The sequence below is a fragment of the Lactuca sativa genome, chromosome 1 (genome assembly GCF_002870075.4).
Source record: "Lactuca sativa cultivar Salinas chromosome 1, Lsat_Salinas_v11, whole genome shotgun sequence".
Taxonomy (NCBI): Eukaryota; Viridiplantae; Streptophyta; class Magnoliopsida; order Asterales; family Asteraceae; genus Lactuca; species Lactuca sativa.
In genome coordinates, this window is record NC_056623.2 from 17,717,485 (window position 1) to 17,736,478 (window position 18,994).

General features: G+C 35.8%; 1 pseudogene; it reads right to left on the reverse strand.

Annotated features, from left to right (window-relative positions):
• Positions 1–313: 313 nt before the first annotated feature.
• LOC111910507 (squamosa promoter-binding-like protein 6) lies at positions 314–13,110 on the reverse strand (annotated as a pseudogene).
• Between the last annotated feature and the right edge of the window lie 5,884 nt (positions 13,111–18,994).

Genomic DNA, 18,994 nt, shown 5'->3' on the forward strand with positions numbered 1-18,994 from the left:
CATGGATTAATCGCTAGGCGCTCTCTAATCGGTCAAGTAGCGCCTAGAGATTAATCGGAGATTAATCGGAACCTAATCGGAATTTTTACAACACTGATAAAGGATATAGGTGGATTTAAAAGTAGTTAGGATTAGAATAGATCTGATATTAAAAGAAAATGACTTGTACCAAAAAAAAAAAAAAAAAAAAAGATACTATCTATTCGGTAACCCCCCCCCCCCCCCCCCCCCCCCCCTAAACACCCAAATCTTTTGCTAGATTCTTCACATTTTAGTAGGTTACATAAACCTAAACACAAGAACAAACACAATAGAAGTTTAGAACCTTTCTACAATATTTTGCATGTTAATTTACTAGGTGCCAATACATTTTAGGTTAATGACTACTATCTAAGACAATATAACAAGTTCAAAGTATATAATAACACCCTCCTAAAATAAATTATACAGGAAACATGCTTGCATGTCCTTATTTTACAAGTCAAATTAACTTATAAGTGATCAGGTTGCACCCTGAGCATATGTTCACCATACACCAACAACCATTTAGTTGGAATGCCTACATTTATACACAAATGTTCCACGAAGTGGCATTAATAATCTTGTAGAAACCACCCACTAAAGCTTTCGGGTGGCTGCTTCTAGCTCTCAAGTTAGTTATACATACAAACTCTACCATTTCACACAATGAAGGTGATAAGTCTCAGTATGCTTGCAGTAGCGGTAAAGAAGTAAGAACATATATATGGGTTCATTTGTGAGCTTCGCTTTTGATGTTCCACCCTCTCAAGCTGTGATGAGAACTGGAGCAAATCAGATCCTCAGAGTTCATGCATTTTGACCCTTTGAACATCCCATCAATTGCAAACTTGACTGAACTACCCTCAAACCCGACCAAGGGGTTCATATTATCCTGATGCAAATGTCGAGGAAACCAGTCTGGGTTTGATTGTGAGTTTGACGCTTGAGTTCCTGAGGAATGACAAGAGATGGTAGTCCGAGATTGAGATGACAGAAGAGAGTGAGCACTCCCAGAACTCGAAGGTATTCCTGATAACCCAGTAGAAGCAGACGTTGAAGCCTTTATGTATCCATCAGATCTAGGGTTTCTTTTGAGGTTACAAGAGCAAAGAGATTTTGAATGTGTTTGTTCATCTGTAATGCAACTGATTGACTGAAGATGATGAGCTGTCCTATCATCAGGATTCATCTTCCACCTCTCATTGGTCTTGTATTTCCGCTGATATATGGGGATTGGAAAAGACGATGTGGCCGCTGTAGATCCCTTAAACTCTTTGCCTGCATTTGAAATCACTAAGGCATGAGATACTAATCAGAGATTGAAAAAAAAAGTGATACCATGGTTATGGTGCTGTAGAAAAAAAAATAAAAAAAAAGAGAAATCCGCAGAAATGGTCCTTATGGTTTGCAGATTTCTTTAAGTAACCTCCAAAAAATAGTTTACTAGCAAAAATGTACTTTTTTTGTGTTTAACTTTGGTTTTGGTCCCTAATTCGTTAATTTTAACAGCTACACTTCTAAATTTTTTAGAATGACCATTATACTTTCAAACCATAGGGACCATTTCTGCAGTTGTCTTGTTTCAACATACAAATTACAAGGAACATTTCTACATCATTTTTTGTGTGTTTTTTGTATTTTGTTTTCATTATTTTATATGTGCATTTTTCTTTTCATTATTTTGAATTTTATGTGTATAGAGACATCTTTTTCATGTACGATTAGCCTAGATAATGTGTCTAGGTATCTATGAAGGTGTTTTGAGAAAAAAAAATTAAAGAATTTGTTCTCAATAGTATTCACCCAAATATTGGTTCCGAAAATAACTTTCATCGCACCTTCATAGACACATAGATATATTGTTTAGGCTAATCACACATACAAAATACAAATATTGCAAATAGCACAAAAAATGATGTTTTTATTTAAATGTGCATATATGCATATATACGCAAAAAATGATGTTTTTATACACACAATTCAAACCGATGAAAAAACTGTAAAAATGCACATGTACTCTAATAAATGAAGGTTTTTTTACCACATGTCACCCTCTCATTCAATTTGCCAAATATCATTTTGTAGTTATTTTGAATTAATTTATTTTCCACATGTCATTTTATGGATTTTTCTGTTTTAATAAATTCCACATAATACGTTAATGTAATAATTACAATAAATGTAGTAATAAATGAATATCAATTTTCATTAATAATTTAACTTCTTAATTTAAAATTCTAAAATTAAAGCTCATTAGTTTATATTGTTTATCTATTTAAATTTAAAAGATAAAAAAATCAATTTTAATAATTTATTATTTTTCTTATTTTCTTATAAATCTAAAGTTTTTAAATATTTAAACTTATATATTTAATTAACCCATGTAATACATGGGTCTTACACCTAGTACAAACTAAAGAAAAAAAATAACGTTTTATTTAAATGTGTATATGTGCACATATACCAAAAAAAAGATGTTTCTATACACAAAAAATTCAAAATAATGGAAAAAATTACAAAAACACACATAAAATAATGAAAACAAAATGCAAAGAACACTATATATATATATATATATATATATATATATATATATATATATATATATATATATATATGTGTGTGTGTGTGTGTGTGTGTGAGAAAAGTAAGCTGAAAACGATGAAAAAATGCTTAAAAAAAAGAAAGAAAAAAAGGCAAACAAAAATGATCCAGAAATGGTCATTGTAGTTTGTAAAAATTCAAAACTATAGAAATGGTCCTTATGGTTTGAGGGTATAATGGTCATTCTAAAAAATATAACAACCTAGTTGTTAAAGTTAACGAGCTAGGGACCAATGTTGGAAATCAGGCCCTCTCTACTGCTATAAGTTTGCACACAAACGAAATAGAGAAATATAAGGAAAAAGTATCTGCAAAGTTACTCTTGTTATTCCTCATGCCAATAATATTGGGACGGAGGGAGTATATTTCATAGGCCCATTCATACTTATTGTGTTGTACATATACCTCTTGTCTGCCCATGACCCATGCAGATCAGGTGCGATTGCAAAAGAAAAAAGTCAAAATTAGACTAAAAATCAAGGCGTACGTTTCTGAAGAACACACCGCCTCTACCGATTCATCTATGCTTCACCTGGACGAAGATCACTTATGTCTCTATATATATTAGAGTCACCCCTCTCTCCACAAGGCTCTTTTGGAGAGTTAAATGGGACTCCACATATTTACACAAGGATGTTGTGGGATGTTGCTTGAAAGCAAGAACCGTAATCTTGTGATTGATGATATGTCAATCACAAAACACAGACTACTGTTATAAATTGAAGGTGATACCAGATCTTATAATAACACACCACCAAAACCCTCTTCCAACTTTCCTTCAAGTGAGATCAATTTTATGTCTTGAAGAAGGTAATTGGCCCTCCGACCCCCTCTACCTTGGGCTCCTCCTATAGAATACCCACATCAAAAGGCCCAACAACAGCCAGTTTGTTGGCCCAACTATCTACCCCACCCTTCTGCCATGGATCGGGCCACGCACCTCTGGCAGGCTCGTCTGTCTATCGGTAGACTTTCCACTCCTTGGCTCCATATAGCAGCCAACAATGGGGTACTTCTGACAAAATTCAGACAAAAGCACCTTTCTTTCTAGAGTTTTTCATACATGGAAGCTTCAAGACATGATTGTTGGTTCATGGATACTAGAGCCTCTGCTCACCTCACGTCGAGGAAAGGGAATCTAACATCTACTTGTAATAAGAGTGTTATACCTTCTATTCTCATTCTCATTGGTGACGCTTCTTCCATAATCGTCACCAGTTAAGGACAAAGCATAGTGCTAACACCTCATCGTACTTTACATGTGATAATAAATGTACAATAGAATTTGTTGAATTTTGTTTCTCTATGAAGGATTTCAGGACCCAACACATCATTTGCCGATCTACCTTGTCACCTCCGCCAACTCTTCTCTAGTTTCTCTCCTCTCCTTTCATTGAGTCAAATAACATGACACCAAAGACTCAGATATCCCAAGAACGAAGTGCTATGTTTTTTAATTCGTGTTATTCTATTTCATGTAAAAAGTTGTCTTTGAAAACTTGTGTCATGCTTTTCAACTTGGCAAACATGTATGTCTTTGTTTTTATAATTCTAATAAAGTTAGCTCTCCATCTGATTTAGTTCACTCCTAACATCGCCAATTGCAAGCAATAACCGATTAAAGTACTAAATCATTTTTCGTGAACATTACTCCCAAAACTTATTGGTATATCCACTACATCACAAATCCCATACATTATCAAAATTCACTTAATTTCATGCTCTTGTAAACACTCAATTCAATAAAGAAAATAAAATGTTTCAATGTGACCATGGCGGAGAATTTGATAACTATGTCTTCCAGAACATTCTTAAAACTAACATGTTTTATACTCGGTTCTTGTATTCCAAAACATCTCAAAAGACAAAAAATCAAAACGAATGATTCAATCAATCAATAATTTGGTTTGAACTCTCATTTTCCAATCTTATCTACTACTCACATATTAGGTTGAGGCACTATACATTGATACACATCTCCTTAATATCCTTTCATCCAAGTTTATAAACAATGGCATCCATTCACCAAACTCTTTCACAAAGATCCCTCTTATAATCACTTTCGCGTCTTCGGGTACTTATGTTACCCTCATCCTAATAGACCTCTATTAGATATATATTACAGTATAATGATTATAGTGTAAATATATTTATTATATATTCCTGTTGTATTTCACGTTAATGGCAATAATCACAATTACAACTTTGATTTGGTATCAGAGCCAAGATCGGCTCCTCTAGGGTTATAACACTAGCCGCCAAAAAAGAAAAAAAATACCCTATGTACTTTCTTCATCTTCATTTGATCAATCAACAATCTCAACATCACCATGACAACCATTGTTGGCTTCTCCACAAATGAGAAGACATCAAACAACTCCCACAAGTTTCCGTTTACTCTCTCATCCACCAACTATGGCTTTTGGAAAATTATGATCCAACCGTTTCTTGTTACCAACAACCTTTTTGGCTATATTGACGGATCGATTCCTTGTCCTAACCTACCCTACCACCGATGAACCCCAACCAAACCCTCGTATGTTGCCTGGTTAGCCAATGATGCCCATGTACGCATGCTCCTACTCTCCACCATCTCTGAATCAGTGTATCTCCATGCACAGGGTACAACTTCAAAAGATCTTTGGCTGTCTCCACAACGAGCATATGACCCTCAGTCGTTCAATGTATCGAATAGTTCATCAATTTCTAGTATGGTATATTCTATTGGAAACTCGTTCAATGTATCAAATAGTCCATCAATTGCTAGTATGGTATATTCTATTGGAAACTTTGGACAGGGATTGAAATCCCCTTGCATGAGTTAAGAACTTGGATCCTTCAAGAAGAAGTCAAGACAACGACCAAAATGATGGATGACATAAAAGCAACTTGGAAGACAACTGGGGTGTCATTGTTATCAGATGGTTGGCCGACATTAGAAACCGAAGTCTGATCAACCTTTTGGTCAACAATCAATATGGAACTGCATTTTTAAGAACTGTTGATGCATTATATTGCATAAAAAAATGCTCAAAAAAGAATTCGATTTGCTTGATGAAGTTGTTGAAGAGATCGGGGAAGATATTGTCGTTCAAGTAGTGAACGAAAATGCTAGTGCATACAAAGTTGTCGGAGCATTGTTAATGGATAAGAGAAAAAACATGTATTGACCCCGTGTTCAGCTCATTGCATCGTTTTGATGCTTGAAAAAATCGGGGATTTGAATCAAAATAAAAATTCTTTGCTTAAAGCAAAAAAGGTTAGCAATTTCATCTACAGCCATCAATGGGTGTTAAGTTTATCCTGGATTTCGACCGGCCGCCACGGAATTCTCCACGACTTTTCTGACTATACAAATCATTTACGAATCGAAATAACAATTACAACAAATGTTTGCTTCAAACGAATAGGGGGCATCTTCTTAGGCTAAGAAACCCAATGGTAGAGAGATAAAAAAAATAGTTATGGTCCTTATGGATATTTTTAGCCTAGTGTGTTTTATTCCATGAAAACTACAATGCCACTTGTTGAAGTTTTAAGGCTTGTTGATGGGGAGCAGACACCAAAAATGGGATTTTTTATGGGGCGATGGACGAGTGCAAAGAAAAAATAGCAAAGAACTTGGATAACAACCTCGCTTCTTATAAAGAGATTTGGAACACCATCGAAAAAAAATGGGAGTTCCAAATGCATCATGATTTGCATGTATGTGGCTGCGGACTACTTAAATCCACAATATCGATGGAGTCCTAATGTTTCCGAACATCTAGAGATTAAGAGAGGATTTTATGATGTCATGGAAAGGCTTATGAAAGATACAACAATTTATTTGAAGATTGAAGATCAACTCGTTGCTTACAAAGAAAAAAGAGGATTATTCGGATATAAAGGTTTTTTATAGACATATAAGACATGTCCACGGGGTATATTATTTTCTACTTTTGTTATTATAGTTATAGTTTTTTATTTTATATAAATTAAATTATTTATTAACTTTTTTACAAACATCTATAGTTACATGGTTGGGGGATGTGGAGACGATGCCCAGAACTCAAGTCCTTTGCAATAAAGGTTTTGGGTCTTACGTATTCTACTTCGGCCTATAAACAGAATTGGAATATATTTAATCAAGTCCATACAAAGAGACAAAACTGGTTAAACACGGAAAGAATGAACAACTTGGTTTACATCATGTACAATAAGTTGAAGAAAAAGTTTGTGAAGAGGGCTAATTTATAAGACGACCCTGTAGTTGTTGAACATGTATTGTTGGATGATGAGCGGATAGCCGCCCCAAGTGATGGTGAGGAAGATAACATTGAAGGTGACAAGATAACATTGACGGTGGCAGGGAATTAAGGGAGGAAGATGGCAGGGAAATTAGAAGACCTCTAGGTGGCGGGGCAAGTTAAAAACCTTGAGGCGGTGGGACAATTGGGGAAGGAAGTAGAACTAGAAAAAGAAAAAATGTTCAAGTGAATTTGATTGATGATGATGGTGGGGTTAAAGTGAATTGGGGTCAAGAAGATGAGGATGACCCATTTGAAAGTGATGCGAATGATGTTGATTATTTTATTTGAACCTGATTACTAACTTGTGTGTTTTGATGTTTTTCGTGTGTTTCCTATGTAGTTGTGTCTTTTGAAGTTTTAGACTTTGATGTTTTAAACTTTGATGTTTTAGACTTTTTTATGTGATGTTTTAGACGTTTTTATATTTTTGAATGTCTTTTGTATGACTAATGGATTTGATGGTGAAATTAGCTTAAAAATATATGCTTAGTATGTTTTTATAAAATATATAATTTTATATATATGTTTTTTATTCCTCTTCTGACTTACGCCTCACTCCGCTTATAGTTTACGCCTTGTGAAGTGGAGGGAAAACGCTTCAAGGCGCGATGACATACTTCAAAACCTTGATCATCAACGATAAATGTGGTTTAATAACATTTATGCAGCCTAGAGACTTTAAAAAATAAACATGTTTCTTTTTGCATATTACAGACGTTTAGTCCACATCTTCTTTTGTAGACGTGGTTTGTAGAATACATATATTTTCCTCTTAAAAAATATACAACACATTAGTTGGTCAATTAAGTCTAGAATTTGTTTCCCTCCTCCAAATATGTTATGTGGAATTATATTACAAGTATTTTGTCAATACTAGACACCTCAAGGTAAAATATGTTATGTGGAATTATATTACAAATATTTTGTCAATACTAGACGCCTCACGTGCGTAATGCAAGCGTATTATGCATCACACACATCATAACTAGGCTTCGGTCTCTAAACGTTGATAACGCATCGTTGTGCGTCGTGCTTTTTCGAACCAAGGAAATAAACATATCTCATTCTCCTTAGATCTATGCCCATAACAACACCTCAAAACCCCTAAACTACCACCGTTGCCATCACCATCACCGTTTTCAGCTCCACTCATGGTAGCCTTCTGACAGCTCCTGTCTTGTTGGCTATCACAAATTTCAGCCGCAAAAAGCCTTACTGAAAGCAAGCACTCCACCATTTTTGCCAATTCTCAACCCGCTCTATCTCCTCCGTCATCTCACTCTTCTCATCCTATGATCACACTCTCTTAACTTGGCGTCTCCCAAACCTATTCACAAATTAAATCTTCACATCTCCACTCTCTCATTTCAAAAATTCACACTCAAGCTCTTCGTGACTCAAGGCACATAACAATGCTAGAGGAATAAAATGCTTTAATTAAAAATAAAAATACTATGTGGGTTCTTGTTCCTCCACCTTCAGTTATAAATATGGTACGATCTATGTGGATATATAAGTATGAGGATTTAATCTCTGATTGGATTTCATGTAAATCAGGTACAATATATACACGTACAGACATAACAGCTAGCCCTATAACAAAGGAATTTAAATAATACAAATACAATCTTATCTAAACTTAAATTTTATCGCTATCGCTAATAATAAGGAATAAAATGCTTTAATTAAAAATAGTATGTGGGTTCTTGTTCCTCCACCTTCCGTTACAAATGTGGTATGATCTATGTGGATATATAAACATAAATTTAACATGGATGGATCCTTTAGCCCCTGCAAAGCTTGACTTGTTGCAAATTGTCGCAGACTTGAAGTCAACAATCAGACATAAATTGTGCATAAACTTTAGACTAGCTGTCAAACCAACCACAGTATGTATTATGTATTGAGCCTTGTTATTTCTCGTGACCGGCTAGTTCACCAACTTGGTGTGAAAAACGCGCTCTTGCATGGTCATTTACCTAAGACATTTTACATACACCAACCGCTTGGTTTCCATGACCAAATAAATGCGACTATGTTTTCCCACTACATAAGTCTTTATATAGCCTCAAGTAGGCTCCTGGGCTTGGTTTCAACGGTTTCCTAGTCAATCATGTTGCGACACTCGGTTTTCAGTTTTCAGCACAATGAAACAAACACTTCGTCCCCTTTATATTAAAACAGGGCTCACATCTCAGATGTTTACTTAGGGTCGTTCCAAACATATTTTGGGTCCAGGGCAAGAGAAAAAAATGGGTCCTTAAAATACATAAATGACATCATGTTTTTTTATAATAACTCAATAATTGAAAGAAAATTACTTGTATTATCTTCTAAATATAACAATTTTCATAAAAAAAAAATTGGGCCCTGAACGGTCGTCCCTTATCGCCCACCCTCTGGGACGGGCCTGTGTTTACTATTATACGCCGATGATATAATCCTTACTGCCTTCACTTCAACTCTTCTTACACATAATCTGGTCTCTCCGAAAATAATTTTCAATGATTGATCTTGGAGCTCTAATACTTTTTCGACATCTTTATCACTCGTTCATCTAAAGGCATGTTTCTCTCTAAATGAAAATGTCACTTAGATCTTAGACTAGGCAAACATGTCCAACTGCAATCTAGTAAAGACCCCAATTGAGATAGACATCAAGCTTACGGCTGACAATCCTCTGTTACAATGGAATATTTTCAATTATTCACATTTGATAATACAATGGAATAGTTTCTCTCAAAGTTGGGAAATTATCCTGTTCAATACGTAATTGTCCATCTCACATCTTACGTTGACACACATTTTGTTCCTTAATAAAATGTTGTTATCGAATTGAAAAATAAAAAAATTTTCGAGGTAACTTGTTCTTTACTGTAATCTAGTTTTGTCTCAAACTACTTCTAATTAGAGCAGTTTTGAACGTAGCATACCTTATCAATAGAATGCCTTATCGGGTAGTGGACTTCAAAACTCCACGCCAATCCCTATAATCTTCCTTTCCTCACATCCAAATATTGTCCTAAGTGCAACCTAAAATATTTTGCTAAGCCATATTTGTTCATAATCATCAACCCAATCGTAGCAAACTAGATCCACATGTGTTTTTCTGGGATATTCCTCAAACTAGCATGTTTACAAGTGTTATTTTCCCTCCACCAGAAAATTCTACCATTCCATGGATGTCACATTATTTCCAGAAAAACCTTACTATTCCAAAACTGGTATCCAGGGGGGAGCACTGTGTGAAATATCAATTTTTGGGTTACCTGGATTTACAGTTCCCCGAGATAAGTCAACATGTGGAAGTTCCCAACCCGATGCCGATACCAAACAAAGGTAATATTGAAAGTCCAAACATGAGTGTTCTTAACTCTAGTCCAACATCTTCAACCGATGGAGCAGTAAATAAAGAGACTTAAAATTACTACATTGTCTACACTCGACCCCCGAGACAACAAAAATGGTGTGGTTGAGCAATTGCCTACTAAAGCACACAATCATGACTCCCTTCCAAACTTACAAGTTAATTCTCCACCTAGAGATTCTCCTACTGAAGCACACAATCATGAACCTCTTTCGAACACACAAGGTAATACTTTCTCTAATATTTCCCCTGATGTGTCGAATTATTTGAATGTTCCAATTTCATTACGGAAAGCAAAGAGGAGTTGTACTATGCATCTAGTTAGTAACTTTGTTTCATATGAAAAACTATCACCAAATACAAAGTCTTTTCTATTTAGTCTCTGGAACAATAGTTCCTAAGAATTTTCAAGAAAAGGTTTATAAAAAGGAATGGAAGGTGCGGTGGTAGAAGAAATCAATGTTCTTCAGAAAAGCAAAACATGGAAATACAGGTTATTGCACATTTGTGTGGGGTAATCTGGTCACTTGGCATAGTAAGAAGTAGTTCGTAGTGTCTAGAAGCAGTGTTTAGGCTAAAAGTAGAGCTATATGTCAAGGAATTTGTGAAGGAACTAAAATCTTCAAGTAATCCGGGAAATGACTTTGTTTTGTGACAATAAGGCATCCATTAAATTGATAGAATTCATGTTCACCATGATCGGACTAAATATGTAGAGATCGATTGTCACTTCATTAGCGAAAAGCTGGAACTTGGAATTCTGGAATTGTCATATGTCCCATCAAACATTCAGATTGTTGATATCCTCACCAAGACTCTTCCAAGAACAAATTCGAAAGAATGACGAGCAAGTTGGATATCATTGATATTAATACCAAACATTAGGGGGTGAAGATTTATGATATCTTTTCTTTATATTATCTTATTATTTATTTATTTTAGTTAACAGTGTTTTACGTAATATTGGCTGGAGATATCTAGGGCCAGCCCTAGTCTTTTTTGTATAAATATTACTTACTGTATGTATAGCTCTTGTCGGCATATAGCCCATTCTGTTAGTATCCCTCGTATATATATGCCTTTAATGAGAACCTCAACATTCATGGGAAATTTGGTGTATGCACATGATGCATACAGAAATGACAGATAAACTTCCCTCTCACAACAATTAGAAAGTTACAGATAGGAAGTATAACCACAAATATTCAATTAAAGCAACCTGATAACAGGATTCATCTAATCCGAAATAGAGTAGCAGGATTACCTTCAAATTTGATGTTATACGAAGGAAACAATCTCCCATGTTGTTCAGAGAGGACACCTGTGTGTGGTTTCCTTCGACGCTCATTGTGGCCAGCAAGACGTTTGCGACAACTCCTCTTGCCATCATCAAATTCGCACAGCACATGGAACCTGGGTCCAACAAAAATTTAGAACACTAAATGGTTAATGGTGGTCGTTTCACAAAACTTGCTGAAAATCAACTGAATGTTTTCAAGAATTTAGCAACTATTCAAGTTCATCTTCAATGGTTGCTGAAATAACCAAAATAGGCTACAACCAAGTGTTTGTTTATATGCCAAAGAGATAGAAAATCAACCTGCTGCATTGCTGACAAAATCTTTGTTCAATGCCATTCACAATGACTTTAGAAGTCTTTGAGTGAACCTCACAAACTTTATGCCTTTTGTGGTATTCTTTACAATTGCTGAGGTTTTTATTGCAACCATGAACTTTGCAAAATGGTGTAGAAGAACTGAAACCCATATCTCGTGGTCGTTTTGATGTCGTAGAAACTTCTGATGGACTCAAATTGTGGGAAACCATCTGAGCCTCTCTTTGATCAGGAAGCCTACCTAACTTAAGATCAAAAAGTTCAGACTCTCTAGAGTTGGATTGAAGCTTGGAACTAGACATGTTACCCTCAGAAAATGCATTCTGAGAGGCAGCCATAGCTGGAGTGAACAACGAATTCCTCATCAATGGAGGAAAACCGATGTCCCCAAACAGTTGATTCTCAATGTTAATTTTGTTTGGGAACAAACCCATGTTGTTCCCAGAGATAAATGGGGGTTTAACATCCCATCCGATTGATCCAGTTTCATCTTTCTCAAATGCATCAGCAGTTGAAAGAGATTCATCATCTACAAAAGCCTTAACCACAGAATTAAAGCTCCACGAATCCATTTTAGCACATAAATGTAAAGATTACAGTTGACTCAGAAAGAACTAAAAAGCGATGTCATGTGAAGGTAAAAAATCTTGATTTCTTGAAGTATTCAAAATCCCATCTCAAATTGAACCCCAGAAGGACAAGAAACTATGAAGGTAAAGAGCTTTGAAAGGAAATTGCAATCAAGAAACAATGATGAAGTAGATAAGCTGAAGCATATGCTTCAATAATGGGAACACAAACGCAAATAAGACGGGAAAAGAGCACTTGAGGCAGCGAGCGAGTGAGTGGTTAATTGACTAATGAAAAGGACGTACGAAAGAGATAATAAGGGAATGAGGGTTGGTGATGGGTGGTGGGTGGGTGGTTTTACTGATTATGAAGGGGAGGGCCCTTATGAATCGAAAAGGAGGGTGCAAAAAAGATCAGATTCTGCGATCTAAACTCCACATAAGAGTTTTGTGGTTGATTTTCAGAGAGAAGGAGGTGTAGTGGGTTCGTTCTAATGATGGTGAAGTTGATGGGTGTGACATGTTGAAGTGATGTAGTTTGCGTGTTCTCTGCTACTCCATGGATTATATTTGTAGTGAATCTGAGGGGGGATGGCGTTTCTCACTGGCAAGCCACTTGTTATTGGGGGGAGAAATACAAAAAGAAAAATAAAAACCAATTTGGTGGGATGTCAATCCTTTTAACTCTCTTGCATCCTTAACAATTTCTATCTACTATGTTTTGTTCATTTCGTCCTTAAACCATATTTCATGCATTAAAAGCTCATCGTTCACCCCTTTTTAGACTCTCACCCTACAATGTTTTTTAAAGAAAACATTTAAAATAATTGAAATTAAGAGTTCAAGTCCGGACTAAATTTTGTAATTGTTTCATAAAAGTTACAAAAATAATGTGTTTGACACATGAAAGTTAGGATATGTAAAATAGAGGTTGTAGCTTTTATTTGTGCAAAAATGTTCGAAAAAAATAGTCATAAGATAGATTACATAAAAGCTAATAGCCAAAAATTTGTAAAATCTAAAAGATACTAAATAAGGTAAACCGCATCATCTAAACGACCTATGTTAAATCGTCATCAGACCCATATGGGAGATAAATCGTTAGACTCGATAAATATCATGGATTTGATAGAATTTGAACCATGTAACTCTTGTGTGGAATTTTGTACGCCAACCATTAGGTTTTTCTTATGGATGCTAAAAGTTAAAAACTATTTAAAGTAACTTTGGATGAATTGTTTTTATTTAATACATTCATCGGTTGTACATACGAATAGGTTGTCTAGTTTGTCGTTTCAAAAAAAATTAATATAAAAGATTTAAGCCCATATTTACATACAAATCATTTTATTAATCGACATTTTCTTGAAAATTAGAAGTTAATTACTTATAAAAACGCCTCAACTTTAACATATCCAAAATATTTTAATAAGTTTTAAGTTTTTTTCAAAAATTTTGAAACGCTGGAGAAAAAAAACATTATTTAACACTATATATATGTATACTTTTCTATTTTTAATATTACTATTTTGTCTTTAAATGACTGAAAAATCATATTCTTTTTTGTTGTGTTCAGTGTGAGGATTCTGGTAGTAGCAGCGCCTGTGTTTCGGTTATTTCGGATTGAGATGAGTCTCCTCACTAGATCTATAGGTAGAAGTTACTAATGTCGACCCATTACTTGTTGTGTAGAATGTTAGTTGTCTTTGTGGTACTTGCATGAAAGACCAAGATCCAGCACGTGACATTTGTATGAAAGAATAGGATCTTGCCCTGGCAATTATATGGAAGACCAAGATCTGTCACCTGGCACTTGTATGTAAGACTGGGATTTGACCATCGGCACTACATGGAAAGACCATGGTTTGGCCCATGACAGGAAATGAATATAAGACTATGATTTGGTCCATAGCATGTATTTTCTTGTGTTTTTGTATGTGATACTTTGGGAAACCCACTAAGCTTTGTGCTTACAGTTTTATGGTTATGGTTTCAGGTATTTCCGGTTCAAAAGGGAAGAGTTCGGCTTGATCGCAGCCTAAGCTATCAATTGCGCTATAGCGGCACTATAGCGTTTTGCGGAGGTCAGGAACCGCTATTTTCAACTTAGCGTTTTCATTTCGCGGTACCGCTATTAGCGGCGCTATTTACCGCTATTTCAATAACCGCTATAGCGGCGCTACGGGCGCTATTCCATTTTCGTTCACATTTTGGGTCATTTGGTTACTTTGTCAATGAAAAACTAGTTTTAATGATCTCACTACACTTTCATTTTAAAATGCCCAAACAACTAACATAACTAAAAGCATTCAAAGCAACTACGTCTACCGACAACTCTCTTTCTCATCTCTTTCTGTACTCACGACAACTTCAACTGCTATGGTCGGACTCCATTAATGCTTTTTGTAAATCGAACCACACCTATGAGGCTACGACTTGGGACTTAACTCTTTATATCAACCATGACCTACTAAGATATTGAACACGAGCAATACAATGAAACTCTATTTGACGCTTTGACACTTTGACACTTTGACACTACCTAGTTTCCATATTACCATAATAGAATATTATGTTATGTTTTTATATGACTTTTTAGGTTTATGATATTAATTCTATATAGACTTATAGTATTAATACTCAAATATATATAACTTCTATATAAATATAATATAAAATTATAAATTATACATAATATTAAAAAACGGCTATATCACCGCTATACCACCGCAATCTAAAATAGTGACATGTGACCGCTATTGAAATTTTGACCACGATAACTGCATAGATCGCAGCACATCTACCCATGTTTACGCGACTATATGATTTTGGGATTACACTCTGATAATTGTTTTTATTTTGAAATACTTTTGAATGATTGGAAAGAAGATAATTGATGTTTCTAGTTGAATTAAAAATGAAAATTTTACCTTATAATTTTTGGAATGTTTCAATAGCATGGTCTTTTTGGGTTGGCCTCATGACCCAAATAACAATATGGAAATGGAGATAAATAAGTTATTAACTAAGTAAGAAATAAATAAACTAATTGAAATTATTTTGGAATTAAGTAAACCATTTCAATTAATTAAAGAGGTTAAATATTAATTAACCCAAGGGGTTAATTGGAACATTTCAAAAGCTCCTGCAGACCTTGTGGTGGATGGTTTTGGCTAGTCCCTAATAAAGATAAGGGAGATTCCTAATATAGTAAGGATAAATCCTAAGGGTTTGTATCCTTTAGTATTATCGGCAACCTATGAATAGATTGTTACGAGTCAAACCCAAAGAGTTGAATCCTCTAATAAAATCCATCAAACCTCCTCTCTCTCTCTCTCTCTCTCTCTCTCTCTCTCTCTCTCTTTCTCCCTCTCTCTCTCCATATACAAAATTATAACCTCTATCTTAGGGTTAGAAATTTCAAATAAACCCTAGATTAGGGTTTTGCCTTTTTGTTTTTGGTGTTTGTGGGTTTGACTACATTAGAGGGTTTCTGCTTTACATCATTCATCCATTAAAAGCACCGGCACATACAAGATGCTAATCGAGCAATCAAGAGGTTAGTATGTTTCTCTCTAGTTGATTTTTAAACTTTTATTGCTATAACTATTAAAACCTAGATATATGGAGCATGTACAATTAGGTAAATCTTTTCATTGTTTCCACTACCTTTAAATACTATATTGATGCAAATAAAACCCCACATGTGTTATGGTTGCTGAAGATATATATATGGGTCCACACATATGCACACACACACACATGCACGCACAAGCACACACACACATACACACACACACACACATATATATATATATATATATATATATATATATATATATATATATATAACGCCTGGTTCCTGGTATGTATTTTAATAAAGAATTATTCATTTTTGCAATGGGACTCGACGAGTCGAGAGGCCTCAACTTGACGAGTAGGGCTGTTAGAGTGAACCCCTAATTTTCAGGGTTTGCACCCTATTTAAAGACCTTAACACCCCCATTGTGGTCTCCCTCATCGCCTTTCATTGTCCAGAAAACCGTAATTTATGATCTTAAGCTTTGTGAGTGAAAAAGAAGTGATTTCTTGGTGTTTTCTTGAATGAGGGAAAGCTAGAAGTGCTTGGTTGAGGGAAAGAGCTTTGGATCCAGAAGAAGAACTCCATTTCCAGCTCATTTGAGGTATAAAGTCTATAGATTGTTTATTCGTCTACTAAATCCCTTCATGGAGTAGTTTAGGGCTTTAAGGAACCATTTTTGGAACCATTCATGGATGCAAGCATCTTTGGGGTCAAGACTTCAGATCCAAAGTCTTTTAGGGACTCCATGGCATAAAGGTGCCAACTTTATGGCCATGGGAGTCCTATGTATCATAACAAGCACTTTTAGAGCCTTTTTGAGCTAAATAACCCATGCATGAACATAAATTTTGTAACTTTACGTGTTATACAGACCCTAGGAGGCCAAATCTATGTTTTGGATGCATTAAGCCGACTAAGAACGACTGTATGCACTTTGATTTTAGGGGACTCAACAAGTCGTTCATATGAGTCGGTGAGTTGGGACATGGTTCCCCAACCTTTTCTTTTACTGAGCAAACTCGTTGAGTCTAGAAGATGACTCAGCGAGTTGGACGTGTTTATGGACTTGAAGATCAAAGAACTCGACGAGTCTAAGGATGAACTCGACGAGCTGAGAGTAAAATGTCCCAACTGATATGAAGAGGGAATCGAAGAGTTCAAGGATGAACTCGGCGAGTTGTGAATGAAATAACCCAACTTTGTATGAAGGAGAACTCGACGAGTCCAAGGAAGGACTCGACAAGTTCAAACGAAAAGTCTCAATTCTGTCACAAGAAAGGACTTGGCGAGTTCGAGGATAACTCGGTGAGTTAGATCGCGAGTTCGAAATTCTCTGAATCATGGAACTCAACAAGTTGATGGACCAACTCGGCGAGTTGAGTCAACCAGAAAGTTGACTTGGACCAGAAGGTTGACTTTAACCAGAGAGTTGACCTTTGACCTTGACCATTGACCAGAGTTGACCCTTAAAAGGGTTATCACTATGAAAAAGTAATTAAAAGGTATGTTACGTGTAGGAGTTTGAGGAGAGTTGGTTCCAGAGCCAAGGAAAGTTCAGCTACTACACGACATTGAGGTGAGTTACCTTCCAGTAGAAGTGGGTCTAAGGCACCAAGGTCGGTCCACTAGTAAGAGTTATAGTAGAGATGATTGTCTTTGTGATAATTATCTAGTATGTCGATATCTGTTATGTTTATGTGCTAGTATGCTTTGATGTTATGTGATTTGTTATAGGAGGGGTAGGATAGACCCCAGTACCGGTCGATAGGGCCGAAGGGGTATGCCAGCACCCGGATAAGCTAGGCAATATATGATTATATGTTTATGCACTAAGATGTTATATGGTAGAGTAAGGGGTGAAATAGTCCCCGGTACCGGTCGAAATGACCGAAGGGGTATGCCAGTACCCTGATATGCTAGGCTAGGTGACGTTCGATAGGACCGAAGGGGTAGGCCAGCACCCTGATATGTTAGGCAGTTACCGGTTAAAAGAGACCGAAGGGGTAGTCCAGTACCCGAATATGTTAGACAGTATGTATGTTATATGGTATATGGTATGATGGGGGAACTTACTAAGCTTTGTGCTTACAGTTTTCAGTTTTTGTTTCAGGTCCTTCTTCTTCGAAGGGAAAGGAGCCAGCCTGGTAGCAGCGTATCACACACATGATTTTCCGTACATGAGATTCTTGGGATTTACACTCTGACATTGTTACTATTATATGAGATGGTTTTGAGACATATGATCTATGGTTTTTATTAAATGAATTAACTTGATGATGTTTTCTTATAAATTGTTTATAAAACGCTATATCAAAAATGAAACTTTTGGTCTTGAATTTTGGGATGTTACAAGTTGGTATTAGAGCCTTGGTTTGAGGGATTTGGACACACCTTCGGGGGTTTCTGGACTCAAATCGAGGGTTTGAAAGATTTTACAAGGAAAATAGTTTTTCTAAAATTTAAAAAGAAGAGTTTTGAGAAAGAACAAGGTATGATGCGTGCAATCGGCCGACCTCAAGTAAGTTCTCTTCAAGATACCCATACATGTTTTGCTATGATATATGATATGATTATGAGACCTCTCGAGGTTATGTATGACCCTGATGATTATGTGTTTTGTTTCAGAATGGTGGTGACATGTCACGGAGCAGGAGGTTCAGGTTCTGGGTCAGGATCAGGTTCAGGTTCGGGTGCAGGTTTAGAGCCAGTTAATGACGGACTACACGAGTTCATCACGTCTGAGATCACGAGAGGCATCCTTGAGGCGACCCCAGTGATTTTCGGCTCGATCAAGGAAGGGATCATCCTTGAGGCGACCCCTGTGATTCTTGATCATATTAATTTGGATCAAAATATATTGAATTAAATAAAGTTTTTGTTCAATACAACAGTTTGATCATTATAATTTTTTAATCATTTAATTTTGAATCATAAAAAAATATA